This window comes from Lycorma delicatula, chromosome 13 (genome assembly GCF_047948215.1).
Source record: "Lycorma delicatula isolate Av1 chromosome 13, ASM4794821v1, whole genome shotgun sequence".
Lineage (NCBI taxonomy): Eukaryota > Metazoa > Arthropoda > Insecta > Hemiptera > Fulgoridae > Lycorma > Lycorma delicatula.
Window position 1 is genome coordinate 904,246 of NC_134467.1, and position 16,378 is coordinate 920,623.

At 34.7% G+C, this 16,378-nt stretch overlaps 1 protein-coding gene across 2 annotated transcripts in view; it reads left to right on the plus strand.

Moving 5' to 3' along the window:
• The window catches only part of EcR (Ecdysone receptor), a 481,482-nt gene that overhangs the window by 79,348 nt on the left and 385,756 nt on the right, over positions 1-16,378 (plus strand). Inside the window, exon 2 of one of the 2 annotated variants that reach the window (XM_075381840.1) lies at positions 3,478-3,651. The exons of the other annotated variant lie outside the window; for it this stretch is intronic. The gene's annotated coding sequence lies outside the window, so the exon portion shown is untranslated. The remainder of the gene's footprint in view (positions 1-3,477; positions 3,652-16,378) is intronic. 2 annotated transcript variants of the gene reach the window in all.

Genomic DNA, 16,378 nt, shown 5'->3' on the forward strand with positions numbered 1-16,378 from the left:
CTAAGGGATTGCGTCCATTACCCGTTATATTCAACAATCAGAAGAAAAAAATTAGATGATATTTGTAAAGAGTGTATTGCTTTTACGTAATAAAACGCGAACGTTTCATTACTTGTAGGGATATAGATTACAAAAAAGTAGGGCGGTGTTAAAGTAGTATAGAGTTATTACACTAATATTTTGAAAATTAGGCAGATTCAAAATCAAAAGGTGCCTCATTTCATAGGCACAAGGAATTGGAAATGAAGACGAATATATGAGAGGAGAAATTTATAGCGGAATCTAGGTCAGTCGGTCTTATATTAAGATATACGTGTTCAATTAATTCGGTAATAAAGGACTTGTCGTGAGTGAAAACTGTAAGATTATTACTTTTCCTCTACTGGAAGATTAATCTTTCTTTCGGTTATAGGTCGGAAAATCCGAAATGTAAACAAAACATAGGAAGTAATAAATATGTTGAGGTTGAAAGATCGCACCGAATGAACAGAAAGAATGTGGAGAACTGTGCTGAACCGGTCGAAGACCGATGACTAACAAACCAAACTTCCATTAAAAATATCGATGATCGGGTAACTGTCAAATTATCGATTTTTTCTTTGATTACGTTATCCCAAGGATTTTATATTTTATTTGAAATTCTTAGACGTGAAGATAGTTTAACTAACGATCGTATTGCGCATCAGAGATCAATTTTTATTTCTTGTTACCGCGATTCTAGAATTTTTCTTTGGAGTTTTATACTTGTATTACTGTAAAAATAGTTCTGTTTTTATAGAAACCGATATAACGAGCGAATTTATAAGCGACAAGATAGAAATCTCTAAGATAGGTGGGTAGAACGTGTTGTGCTGCAATAACTCGTGCGGTGTCCGTCTCATCCCGTCCCTTTAATCCCTCCTATAAGAAAACCTTAACCTTCTATCCTTGTACGTGAGTAGGATGCAGCTCGCAACCTGCTTATCCTTTGGGGAACTCTAAGAAGTAATATCAGTGTGTGTTTGGCATTTATTTTACTTTTTTCAAACCTCCTCCCCCTCTTGCGCATGACAATCTTACTACATAAACGCGCATTCGTTTAAACAAACATATATATATATATATATATATATATATATATATATATATATTAACTTTCAGTATAATTTATTTAAGTTTATTTTTCCTATTGATTGAATAGAATAATAAAAATATATGTGTGAGAGAGAGAGAGAGAGAGATGGAGTGAGTGGGGATGAATAAGGATGATATGTATGAATGTAAATGTAGTCATATACAGTTTCAGATCGACCATTCCTGTGATGTGTGGTTAATTGAAATCCAGTGTATTTTACCTGTTTTCCCCTTTTTAAATTAATTTCACAGGTCAACAAATAATAATTTGGAACTGATATAAAAGTAGTTGAATTAGAATGTATGTTTTATGCTGAATCTTAAAATGAAATCGGTTTTTCTTCATCATCCTCAGATTTTTAGTTGTAACTCTTAAAAATATTAACAACATGTTTAAATAATATAATACAAAAATAATAATAATTATAATTAAAATTCCTACTTTTATTTTGCAGACATTTACGTTTACGTTAATTTCTTTTTTCTTTTTTTCCTTTTCGGTGAATTCTCATTTTATCATACAACAGTAGTCACACATCATATATTCATCCCACCTGCCTTGATAACGTTGTTCCATCTATAATATATCTTGGTGGGACCATTCTCCTTGTTCTTCGCTGTTGGCACCAGAGTTTAAAATGAAAAAGTCGAAATGAGAATGTAAAAATGAATTTTCAGTGACATTCTGCAGTCTAATTTTTTGTAGTTCACCAAGAGTTCATGTATAAGCCGATCATGGTTTTCAGCTTTTTGGTTTCCAAGAAAACCAGTAACGATATCTTTGAATGACTTCCGTGTCGCTAGTTCTCTAGGATTAAGTTTGCTGTCAAATATACTTCACGAATTAATTTTCTTATTTGCGATCCGATCAATATTCCCTCTTTTGATTCGGCTTCACTTAATTGTGAAATAACCTCTGCTAAATATTTAAAGATGTCTCCATCTTTATCTAATGCTTTTACAAAATTCTTCATCTGGCCTAGTTTTACGTGTAGAGGTGGTAAAATAATACGAGCTGCTTCGACAAGGGGAATATTGACAACATTGTCCTATACTGAGGTAAACCGATTTATTTTTGGCCAATCTTTAACTGCGTAGTGTTTATCTGTAGCCCGACTATCCCACAAACACAAGAAAACCGTATTTTGTAAAGCCACTCTGAGACCGAAAAGAAGCCCTGTCGGTTTCAGTCGGCGATGATTCGCCACGAGTGTTCGTCATACTTAATAACTTTTAAAAGTTTTAACATTCTTTCATGGGTTTCATTCCTACAGGATGTGCTACCGGTATAGAAGAAAAGTTATTCGAGTAATGCAACAACTTTGCCTTTAAACTTTTTTGTAATGAGTCTATAAATAAACGCCGATCTTGAATAACATATTTAGTGTACGGTTCAAACATTAGCCGCGTAACATTATGGCAGGAACAAATCTATACTAAAGTATTTCAGTGAATTTTCTTTGCGATTTGTAGGTACTGCAATTGTAGTATCCTTGTTTAATAAGTTCCATTCTTTAAGACGTGAACCTTGAAGTTCTTATTGTTGTTTCGACAAATACAAGTCAGGAATTAGGTTGTTCAGTTCTGCTTGTGCGATGAGGTGAGGTTCAGTATTCGATTCTTCTGGAATGTAATTAATAGCTATTGAAATTGAGGATTCATCGTTTGAGGCTTCTGGGAATCAGAAATTTCTTTCCAAGAAGTTGGAGCGATCGGAATAGGTAAATCAACCCAATGTAATACTCGTCTCAAACTCTTGGTCGAGTTCGTTAATGGGTAAAATCGGACCATTAAGGTAAAAATGGGGGGGGGACTTTTTCGAAAAATCAAAATATCGCTATAACTTTCTTATTAAGTAAAAAACGTTGAATTATTTTAAAGTTCGTACTATTCTTTGGATAAGGGCGTAAAACTTATCTCGGTAAAGTTTTTGATATCACCAACCGTTGGCTCAAGGGTTGGAAAAAATGGGGTTTTGAACACAAAAATACTGGTCGTTAGTCCTCTAAAGATTACCTAAAACTTTTGTCTGAAATAGTTTTTGATATGGCCAACCCTTACGGCAAGGGATGATGACCAAATTGGAATTGTAAGTGGACGGGGCTTGTATGCTAAACACGTGAAACTTTTTTTCACATGCAACCGTTGTATCGAGTAAATTTGAAGTTTTTCTTAACTTTCAGGTGGAAATCTTTTTTATCCCCTACTTAGCACCGGTGAAATCTACCTCCGCCTTCCGGCAAGCCGAAAGGGATTTTTTTTAATTTTATGTTACATTCCTATTGGTTTTAATTAAAATTATATAATTTGTTCAATAAATAATCTTTACCCCTTTTTTATTCTTTATGTTGGACTCGATTCTAGGAAATACCGGTTTTATATCGGAAACGATGCGACGATTTACGAACCGTGTATTCCTGCTTGCATCACCTCGGACAGTGGATGGTTCCAGCATCTGTCGTAATTTGTTTCATATCGGTTTTCCCAACGATGGCACGTTTACAAACGCAAGTGTTATTGTCTCTAATCCGCTAATCGGTAAGACTATTTTTAAATAATAAAATATTTTTTCAAATTCATTATTTTTAAGTTTCTTTTTTTTAACGTTAATTGTTTTTCAATGAAAGAGACGAAAACCGCCACATAATTCAGACCCTCTTATTTCCACCATAACTCGGTCGTTTTTAATCGCCGTTTAACAAAATTTTTAATTTGTTTTTCCTCGCGAATGACGGATTGAACTTTCTTGATATCCTGGATCCGCTTCCGTATTTGAATTTACATTAAAAAAAAAAAAAATACGGCCACATTACGGTTCCGGAAATACTGTTACAGAGACGTTTTTTCTTATTTTCTTGCAAGAAGTCTATTCTCAAAGTATTTTCAAGGATACAGCGTGTGTGTGTGTGCGGGGGGTGTCATGTATATATACATATACGTGCATTTAGTGTTTTCTTTATAAATTTTTATTTTAAACGGATATAATTCCATATATAATCGTTGTTTGATAACGTAATCCGATAAAATATTAAATAATTTATGGAAAATTTATTTTTTTCACAAATAAACAGACGAAAGACCTTTACTACAGAGACTTAATTATTATAATACGGTGTTATACTTTACGGTTCGTATAAACGTTTACACATTTACCGTTTAGTTAGTTTTTTACTCTGCAATGTAAATTTTGGCAGCGTTACGACGTATGTATAAAAACAACTATTAAAAGTCCTTTATTCAAGGGCAGAACGATCACAGTTTTATAATAAAAAACGGATAGGAAAAAACAGTTTGCGATAAAGCAATTACTATTGTTGGGTAAAGTTAACAAAAAACACACAGCTCGTATTTGCCAAAAGAAATTGGACTTTAATTATGTAAAACAACTGAACTTATGTTAAAGCATAAGCTTAAATTAAATGAAATTAGGAATAAACATAACTTAATTTTACATAAGAAATATCAACTGAAATCAGCATATCAGTAATGATAATATTAAATGAGAAAATACATGAATATACATTTTTTAAATACACAATTTAACAAAGCCTGGAAACAAGAAAACATAAAACACCTTATTTTCAATTAGATATTTAAAACATAACATCAATAGAAAAGTGTAACTGGAAAACAGTTGCACTGCTGACATATACTGTAATATGAAAATCAGCAATGAACAGATGTCATTAACTTAAAAAAATAAATTACAATAATTTCAGTGTAAAAAAGAGTTAATTACAATATAAGCACATAAAAATAAGTAATAATATATAGAGTTCATTTTGGTACATAAGCATTCTGGAAAATATAAAATTACAAAGTCCTAAAACATAACTGCACAGCAGGAGTAACTTGCTTTAGGTTAATTTACGAGAAGTATTATGAACACAGTTCATGCGTAGAAAAAAATTAATCTCGGCGATCAACAAGTTACAAGATTAAATTATGGAGTTAATTACCATAACAACAAATTGCAATAATAAAGCACGTAAAATAGGTAAGCCACCTACCTATCATGATTGCACTTAAGTGAATAAATGGTTTTTTAAACTAAACTTGAAACTTGAAAGGCTTAAGGTATGATGAACTGAATGTTCCACAAATTTTAATGATAAAATAACTGTTTAACGTAATTAAATAATGAAAATTGAACTTGCCTGTAGCACACAAATATTAGCAAGAGACGAACTCGTGAATGAAGGTAAGTGAATACATACAGTAATCCTGGGCGTAGTCCGCAGTGGTGTGGCGTGGCGTCTCAAAAATGTAGCAACGAGTTTGGAGAGATTCTGCATCGATGAAAATGTAATCAGCAGCTAGAGAAGATTCGGCGTCGATAGAATTGGCAGTTTGTAGTAATTGAAGCACTTTCAGCATAGACGTAATATACAGAATTTGAAGATTAAACTTGACAAAGAAACGAGGCAAAAACAAAGCATAGAGATCGGTGAAATAACGAACCACTGACGGGTAGAACTAGAGATAATTTCGACAGAGAAATACCGCAACGTGTATGTGAGTATGAATGCGATGAAAATATTAGCACAAAGTTTGAGAGCGAAAAGACATAGGCGACTCTACATGGTGAAGGTCTGATCTACTCTGCCGAAAAGATGGCGTGAACGAAAAGAGGGATATTACTTCAGAGGATGAGACGAACGGCGATTTTTAGCGTGTGAAAATGACGTGCCTGTCCGGGATTCGAACCCGGACCTCCGGATGAAAGGCCGAGTCGCTACCACTCGCGCCACGGAGGAGGCCGGCGTATTAATTATGCTGTATTTGGAAAAGTCCACCTTAAATCGGTAAGCGCTCAAAGACCGTTTGCTCTTTTGGTGACGGGCTGCAGAGGGGATTATAATAATTTTATACCTCGAGTTGTTTTTTTAAGATTTGTTTTAGTGATTCTCTTGTTTTTTGTGATCGTTTTTTTAGTTCGTGTAAAACGTAAAGTTACGAGGAGGTAAATACATCGTTAATAATTAAATTAGAATTGCGTTTTAATTTTGGTTTTTGTGGTTTGAGGTGAAATTTCATGAATTTCTATATATAACTTGTAAGCGTGAATATTTTTGTTCCGGTAAGTTATTTAAATTTAAATCGTTTACTGTATGGAATAAAGATCGGTTTTTACTTAAGTTATTTTTAAATCGTTATAGGCGGATGGAAAAAATTCCGAAGTTTTTTTTTGTAAGAGAACGGATGACATTCCGTTTTGGCTATAAACAAATTGTTCTAGATTTTTCTTCTTTTTGATTTTTATCCCGTAAAATATATTCTCCGGGTAACTATATCCGAGTAAAACAAAATAAAGTTTTATTTTTAGCGATCAAAGGTTCTGTTTAAAACAAAATAAATAATTAAACGTAGTTTCTTCTACATTTATATCGGTATTACGATTAGTTTATCCGCCGCGTGTTTTGGTAAAACCAGTCCCACCGTTCTGTTTTGGCGATCGAACAAAACGACGAGAGCCAAAAACAGATTAATTCACTTCGGTTTTTTACGTTTATGCGTCCATAGTTACAACGTGAAGAAAAGTAAGATCGCAGAAAAAGCGATAAAGGCGAGACAGAGTGTTTGCAAGAGCGCGCGCGCTCATACGAGCGTGTTTTTATGACCGTTTGGCGTGGACGGAAAGAGTTGGAAGTAGATGCTTATCTCATTTGAAATCGGCCGTATCAGTAATACAGATCTAAAATATATCAGTCTCCGGCTATACGAGAAGGTCACCTCCGATCGTGCTTACAACCTGATCGTCGGCGCACGCACATCGTAAAAAGAGTAACAGAATGATTACGAGAGGAGAAGTTGGTTCGTAAGGAAGGGGGAGTCGTACGAATGCGCATATTTTATATACAATATTTCTACACGGACTGTGTCGGCAGGTAAATATATAATTTTATTCTTTGTGCGGCTTGTTTGGAACTAGTTACGTAGATATTATGTCGCGTTCTATATTAAGTTACAATCATCAACGGCTCTACCGGGCCGTGGGTTCTCGGCCTCTGCATCGAATCCGCGATTATCATCAGGTTTTTCAAACCTTCAGGTTTTTATTTTCCTGATCGTTTTCTATCGAATTCTTTTAGACGTACGTTTGATCTCAACTCGCTTACAGGTCGTTCGCTTTCCTTACGGTTTTCCCCCGACGTTTATAATATCCGTCCGTTGAGGAAAATGTAATTATACTGTTAAAAAACTCTACCTTTTTTTTGACGATTCTTTTTTTTACAAAGGAAAATGCTGTTTTTTTTTAGTTAGGTAAAGTTAACATAGCGACAGTACTGATTTTAAAAACCTGCAAAAAGTATGAAAAAATAATACTTTTTAAAATTCTTTAAATTTTTATTTCTGCGACGAATTAGAAATTAGAAACGTAAAACTACTAAAGCGAGATGATTTCTTTTTGATTTTTTTTTTCATTATAAGTTCTTTTAAAGGGTACGTTTAACTTAAAGCAAATTATTTTTTTGTGCTGCAGAACTTAATGGAAAATTGTTTTCGCTTAATTAGGACTTCCGTTAAAAAAAAATCTACCTTCATCTCTCAATATCGGGGCACGGAATCAGGCTCGGTCCTGTTTACTCGAAGTCCTTTCGAATTAAATGTAAATACTCCTCCTTACATCAAATTTGAACGCACAAAGTTTTTGCACGTTCAAAGTGTCTCGGGTTTTTTCTTCAACAACAGTGCTAATTGTGATCGACGAACAAATAATTGTTTTTTTAAATGTTTGAAGCCGTAGTATTATTTTCGTTTCCGCATTCAGGTCCTTCCGTAAAGAAATTCTGAATAGTTTTTACTATCGTCACAAGAGATTGCGGTTCAAAACTTAAATTTTATTTTTACATGTATTTCTATCTTAATTAAGGTCGCGTAAAATTCTCTGCTGTCGTATGCGATGCGATTCATTACTTCTCTTTACATTCTTCTGTGTTTCAGTTTTTCTTATGAAAAAAAGAATGTTATCCTGGTAATTCCTTAAACCTATTTAGAAGGGATCGAAATGAATTAATTGTAGCGTTTCAAACTCGATGAGTATTTTACAGCGCGTACAGGTACTCGATGTTTGCGCATTTTACGTGTTTAACGATAACATTAAAAATTATTTTTCAAGTTTTATATGTGTCGTGAAAGATTTATGTTTTCCTATATTTAGAAGATTTAGTTAGAGATAGGATTGGCCGAGTTCGCGCGGTTAACTTGGGACATCTATCGGTGGAATTCGATAGAGCAACCCGGTCGGCGGCAAACTCTGTACCGAGCGAAAGATGATGTTTCGGCAATCCCGTTCGGTCGATTTCGATATGAATAACCCTACCACCACGATAAGAACAAGTATATTTCGCCACCCTTCTTTCTTTTTTTCCTGTTTAGCCTCCGCTAACTACCGTTTAGATAATTCGTCAGAGGATGAATGAGGATGATATGTATGAGTGTAAATGAAGTGTAGTCTTGTACATTATCAGTTCGACCATTCCTGAGATGTGTGGTTAATTGAAACCCAACCACCAAAGAACACCGGTATCCACGATCTAGTATTCAAATCCATGTAAAAATAACTGGCTGTACTAGGACTTGAACGCTGTAACTCTCGACTTCCAATCAGCTGATTTGGGAAGACGCGTTCACCACTAGACCAACCCGGTGGGTTATATTTCGCCACCCTGTGGTGTTTGAAGGCTTCCGTTCCCGAAGAAAATTTATTCTATTATTAAGGGGCTAATTTATTGTAATTGTTTAACGGTGTTTAAAATTTGTATTAGTCCCTTACGGGGGCGCTCATCCACGCCGTTGCAGTAAATTGTACATCCTGCTTACAATTTATCGCCTTAAGATTTGCGCGGTTTTAATACTTATAATTCTTTGGTTAAACATATAGTCTTCTTTTGCCGATATCTTTCTTTAACTCTAAAGGATTACGGACTGTCGGGCCGTCATTCGTACACGGTGTAGCGAAGTGACTTCGAAAGTATGACTTCTTACGCTGCGTCTGTTTGGGCGCATAGGTTGGAAAGAAATCGAGCACTTACTCAAAATTTAGTAGAGCCTTAGTTGTATGCACTGGTGTTTTTAAAACAACCTCCTACTAGGCTACTACTGTACTGGGAAAGGCTCTCCCAATCGATTTAGTGGTGAAAGTTCGGGCGGCCGTGTGGAAATGGCGAAGAGGCAGGGAGACCGAGGTGTTTGGGATGCGGTTTCGAGCCGGGCCTGTACCAGAGCGGAACGGTGATCTCAATGCACCGGTTCTAAATTTCGAACAGTTGCCCATCTGCCTGCGGAGGAAGTTTTACAGCCTCGCGATGGAAGCACGGCAGCAAGAATGGCACGCCACAACTAAGAGAAGGTCCTTGTATAGATTTATAAGGGCAACGTGAGCCCGAGTGCTCTCCAACCGTGTAAATTTAAACTGATATTTATTTCGATTCCACCTGGCAGCTGATGAGCTGTGCATCTGCGGGGAGGTCCAATCGAACGAACACATGATGTTCGATTGCCCAGCTCTTGGGCAAGCCAGGACTCAGGCCACCCAGGAACTTAGAGGTAAGGGGAAAATTGGTCACTCACAAGCGGCGAGTCAGTGTGGCGACAGCCGCACTGTCAGATTGTGTGGGAGTTCCTTGATGCGGTTGCTTTGTTCAACCAACATCAGTAGTTTACCTAAGGGAAAAGACTCCAACCGCGTTGCTGTAGGAAACTAACCGAGAGATATGGCTGGCTACCAGCCAGATTAAGGCTCCAAGCGCTTTAATGGTGGATAGGTACTTGCTGGCATTCAGCGGCCTAGTCGTGGCAGCGAATTCCTGTCTTTGACAAGATAAATTAATTATTGATAGTTATATATGTTTTAGTAGTTGACGGGGTGCGCCTACCCATTTTAGTGATATGTGACAAGAGGGCGGTGGGACACGAAAGCGAGTGGTTTATGGTACCACGCATATTCCGATCACGGTATTAGGTTAGTTCTAGAAGCTAGTTAGGATGCTGGTCGCTGAACTGTTTCGAGGCTTAGCCGTTTGTGGCACAGACATTCGGTGTTATGCTTTAGTGGCGAGAGAAATGCCAAGCATACCAACCTTTCCTTAACGAATTAATTTTATATCTGTTCCGCTTGTTCTGATAATTATCCGTCAGAGATGAGATGACCGAACACTCGTATATGATTACCGGAAAAGTTTAAAGTCGTTCGACAACTTCGTCGCACGCTCGCTCTGTTTGTGACATAACTTTTCCTTATATCTGTTCCCTCGGGCTGAAATTTATAATTTTTATGTTATGTATAGTCTACGTTATTAAAAAAAGATCAAACTTGTGAAAAAATTTTATAAAATTTTTATTTTTAAGCACCGATTACTCATTGTTACTGTAGTACTATTAACGTTTCTGGCTGTGAGCGGCAGTCGTGCGGACAAATCTTTCTTTTGTTTTTTTTTAATAAAAGAAAATGTGGTATCAAGTGTCATAACTTTTATGTTTTCTTCATCAAAATATTGCTTTAAATGAAACATTTTTCGGCATTCATGTCTCACGTATACAAGTCTCGTTACTGAATTTCAGGTTTTTAAGCGAACCGATATCAGAGATACGTCTGATAATTAAAAACCGTTACGTTTCCGTTTCTTCTGAGATATTCTAATAAGGATTTTTGAATCCGTAAATCGTATGTTAATCCCGTAATTTAACTGTTATAGTAGAATTACTGCAACCCTGTTCGGACTAAATTCCTTTATTTTGCGGAGATGATTTTTTTTTTAAAACCTTTATTCTTAAATAGTGCTTATATTGAAGCGGCTATATGAAAAGATTCGCTCGTCTAAAAGTTTTATCAAAATACGATACCCTATCGTTTTATTTCCTTATCCCTCGGTTTATATTTTCAAAACTTTAATAGGATTCTTAACTCGTATAGAAATCGTACTACCGAATTTTAAATATTTACATTAAAGCGATTCTGGGATACGAAATTTAATTATCTGTTCCATTCCGTTTGAAAAATTCATCCGAATTAGTTAGTCTCCTTCATCCTTAAGTTGTAATACACATTTAATATAATCTGTTTCAAGATTTTTGCCTCCTCTTCTTGAGATATTAGCCGAAATATTATCTTTTCGTTCTAGGTTTACTTTTTTACCGGCATAGCCTCAAAAACGTTCTCTAATTGTTGATACCGTAACGAGAACGTTTAATCCATAAAGCTCTTGCCGCGATACGCTCTCGCCGGATTTTTCTTCCAGCGAATTACTTTTCAAACCGACGTTGTGAGATCTTTTAATGCTATCGTCTGCCGGCCGATTGCCGATTTACGGGATGCAGTTCGCTTTTATACTTTGTGTATTTTAAAAATCTTACCGTGCAGTGTTTTATCGCGTCTATCTTTTTCCAAATCTTTACTTACGTCTCCGATATTTGATCATTTTTACCCATCCGATTTGTTTTATTACTGGTGTACCTATTCGGTAGATTTTATAAGAAAGCTACCTATAATGGGTACCATGGTTCGACTTCCAGAAAATTTCGACTTATCTTCGCTTTCATATACCCCGGACCCCAAAACCACCGTAAGCTCAAAAGTTATATATATATGTATATATTTTACTTTCTTGTGGACACGATAACTGCCGTAACTTTGCGCCAATCACTTTAAATTTTTCCCTTAAAAATAACTCGTCCCAAACTCTCGCCCGCGTTCGTTAACGGGCAAAATCGGACCATGGGGGTGGAAATGGGGTGGCTTTTCCAAAAAAACAAAATGTTGCTATAACCTTTTTATTAAGTAAAATATCGAATTCATTTATGTTCTACGATTCTTTGGATAAGAGCCTAAAACTTATGTAAGTAAAGTTTTCTTCCCTTATTAGGCACAGCATCACATCGGTTTAAGTGGTCGTTAGTCCTCTAAACATTACCTAAACGTTTTGTCTGTAGCAATTTCTGATATGACCATACCTTACCGGCAAGTGATGAGCAAAACCAAAAATTAAAAAACACATAATTTCTCTAAAAGTAAAATATCGAATACAATTAAAGTTCCTACTATTTTTTGGATGAGGTTCTAAAACTTTTCTAAGTAAAGTTTTTTATATAACCAACCCTTACTGCAAGGGATGATCAAAATGTTGCTGGAATTGTGAGATTGGGCTTGTCGTATGCTAAACACGTGAAACTTTTTTCAAATGCAACCATTATTGTATTGAGTAAATTTGAAGGTTTTCTTAACTTTAACGTGGACATTTTTTTATCCCCTCCTTAGCACCGGTGAAACTTTTTTCAACTTTTTTTAAAATTTAATTGTATTGATTTATTAATAATTATTAACCTCTGATTGTAAAAAAAGTTTTACAGTAAATAATAATTCAATAAAAAAAATATATGGAAAAAATCAGAAGTTGTTAGTGACATAAAATTTTATGTATTTTTTATTTATAAAAAGGAAATGAACTCGGATTCGAACCGATGTAGCTTCCCCTTGTAAGAGCCAAATATTTCATTAATTAAAATTTTATTTGCTATAACTATGGAATTAATGAAAATAAGTACCACTTATGATATATTGTCTCGATGAGGGCTTATTACTGCAGTTGAGAAAAACTCCAAAATGCAAATGCTTTAGATTTTGGGTTTTTTCTGGACACTTTTGGTCAACTCGATGACAGTCAAAAGGAAAGGTGCACAATTGAATGTTACAACAGTCCTAAATCCAAAATTTCAAATTTCTACTTGTAATCGTTTTTAAGTTATGCGAGATACATACATACGTACGTACAGACGACACGCTGAAAATAGTCAAAATGGATTCAGGGATGGTAAAATGGAAATTTCCACTGAAATCTGAAAACCGAAATTTTTCGCGTTTTCAGGAAGTATTGTGTAAAGGAAGTATCACAATACTTCCTTTACTTCGTACAAGGATGTGAAATTCGAGATTTATAAATAACAGTTAATTATTTTTATCGGTAACTCGTCCCTGGTAATTGAATTCACTGCTGTAATAGTTGGATTTCGCAGATCTTGAAGAGTAGCAGGCGTAATTGGTAAACCCACCGGGTTAGTCTAGTCGTTAACTCGCCTTCGCAAATCAGCTGATTTTGTAGTCAACGTTGTAAGATTCAAATCCTAGCAAAAGCAAGAATAATGTTTTTACGGATTTAAATAATAGATAGTGGACACCAATGTTGTTTGATGGTTGGGATTCAATTAACCACATATTTCAGGAATGGTCGACCTGAGACTGAAAGACTACACATCATTTACATTCATACATATTATCCTCATTCATCCTCTGAAGTAATACCTTACGGTAGTTACAGAGGCTAAACAGAAAAACGATAACCCTAAAGTAAAATGTTTATATATATATATGTTTATATATTTGTTGTTGTTTATGTTCTTGGACATATTACAAAGTAGAATTATAAACGTTTGTTCCGGTCTAAAGTAATAAAAGAATATTTTTCCATTTGCTATTTAAAAATTAAAGAAATAAAACATTTCATTTACTAAAACATAATAATAATAAAAATGCCTGTCAAAAAAACAAAATTTATTTAAAAAAATAGGAATAATACACATGTATTGACACACTATAATAAATTATAATATGAAAAACAAGTTTAAATTTAATATTATATTAAATTATACTGAAATACGAATAGGATAGGGCAGCTTACACTTAAATATCAATGCATCACTTCATATTTAAATGACTTGAAAATAATGACGTGATATTTAATATTAAAGATCCAATGTTTATATAAACGAGATCGTGGTTTTACATGAACTTTTATTAAAAATCAGTAAAAGATCTGTAATAATTAAAAATAAATTATTTTTTTTATTTTTATGTAAAATATCTATTTTTCAAACCAAAAGAATTAACCAATTTTAACGGATTGTAAATGGGTAAAACCCCCCAAATTACAAAATGGTTTATTTCATAATATTTTTGGACAGTCTAATGTTTCAGGTAGATTTCATAAGAAAGCTACCTATTGTAACGGGTACCATGATTCGACTTCCGGAAAATTTCGACATGTGTTCGCGTTTCGCAACCCCAGATTCCAAAACCACCATCAGTTGAAAAGCTTATACACATTTATATTTCACTTTCTTGTGGACACGATAACAGCCGTAATTTTGTGCCAATCACTTTGAAATTGATACGTAAAATATAACAACCCAAAATCTCGGTCGAGTTCGTTAACGGGCAAAATCAGACCGTGGAGGTGGAAACGGGCTTTTACGCAGAAACAAAATATCGTTATAACTTTCTTTTTAAGTAAAATATCGAATTCGTTTAAAGTTCTTACTATTCTTTGGATAAGGCCGTAAAACTTATCTCCGTCAAATTTTTTGACGGAGCCCAATTTTTTACCGTCTGCCCAGCGGGTAGAAAAAATGGGGTTTCGAAGGCAAAAAAAATCATACCTCCCGTAATAGACACATTATCGAATCTGTTTAAAGCGGTCAAAAGTCCTCTAAACGTTACGTAAAACCTTTGCCTGAAATAAGTTTTGATATGACCAACCCTTACGGCAAGGGATGACCAAAATGTTGCTGGAATTGTCGTATGCTAAACGTGTGAAACCTTTTTCATATGCAACCGTTGGCGTATCGAGTAAATTTGAAGTTTTTCTTAATTTTAAGGTTGAAATCTTTTTTATCCCCTACTTAGCACTGGTGAAACCTATCTCGGTCTTCCGGGTGTGCCGAAAGGGATTTTTTTTTATGTTATGTATCTTATTTATTTTTTAACGTATATCGGACATATTATACGCAGTGCTTATAGACTTCGGACCCTGCTTTGTGCGGCTAAATGAAATAATAATATTTTTCTGATCTAAAAAACGACAAAATAGTATGAACAATGAAATTTGGTTTAAGTAAATAATATTAACGACCAAGAAAAACGGGATTTTTTTACCGCCATTAACCCGATGAAGTTTCTATTCTCCACTTAATTAAATAATTCTTCCGTTATCTTCCGTCGTAAATGAGATTGACAGAATGTTAAGGAATCAGTAAAGGTGTTGTTATTGTTTTAACGATGTGACTGTAAAGAAATTATTCGAAATTCAATTTTTTTTAAATCGATGGAAAATTCTTTATCTATTATTCTGGAATCTTACATATTAAAATCACTGTTAATTACTAAAATCGGTTCGATTCTTTCTCGTATTAGCTTATCGATTGTTTGTTGTAATCGTAAAATCGAGTCTTACAGTTTTTAACACCCGGACTAAGCTCAGTAAGACTACTAATAAAAACGAATTTATACGCCGTCACCGTTTAAAAATAGTTGTGTGTGTTGCGTATATGCCAACAAATTACCGCCATTAATTTCAGCTCAACGAACTTGTCTTGTTTATGTATAAATGCATAGTTATAGTTACCGTACGCAAAATGTGTGTCGTACGCGAATGCCTCTGTATCATCTTAAATAGCTATTTAAGTCGCATGCGACATTTATTATCGTGTCGACCGCTAAATCTGTATTACTTACTATAAAGTAATATCGTCCTAACGCATGGTCTGCGATAACTGTGTACATAATCTTGACGTTTTGTCGGACTTATATTAAAACGACCTTTTTTTCTATCTTATCTTTTTGTTCCTTGTTAAACGTAAGGCCCGGTTACATTAATTTTTTTCATCGATTCTGTTTGTTTAAATATCAGTCTAGTTAAACCGAATCGGAATCCTAGTTAGCGCTTCTTAATTGATCATATTTATTGGACTCTTCGTCCTCCCTCGATATGTAAATCTTTTTTGACAATAGTTAGGTAGATGAATATTATCCGAAGAAATAATTATTAAAATATTACCGCAAAGTTAAAGTTACGTTGAATATGTTGAAAGTTTTACAGGGAACGTTCTTTTAAATTTAAATCTGTCCGATCGATTTCTAGCGGAGTCTTATTTTTGTGATTTTTTCGGCTTTCGGTTAAAATTTTTGTTTAATACTCTTAAGATGCTCTTCGGAAAAAATTAAAGCGATAAAAACGCAGTAAAGTGAGAACATCAGAAACTTTTTTTTTAATTTTCGAAAGAGATTCCGCTTTCCGTCAGAAAGTTTTTTAGTTTTTTTTTTAAGTACTCGTCTCATTTTCGGTTAGATCGGCATTAGGAGGCTAGGTTTACCCTATAAACATCTCTGATGATTATAGAAATTTACTCGTCATACAGTTATGTAAGCGGAGCAGTCCTGATCGAACCCACAAAAACCGAAATAACAGCGACTCGAAGAGGTTCTTACATTCTT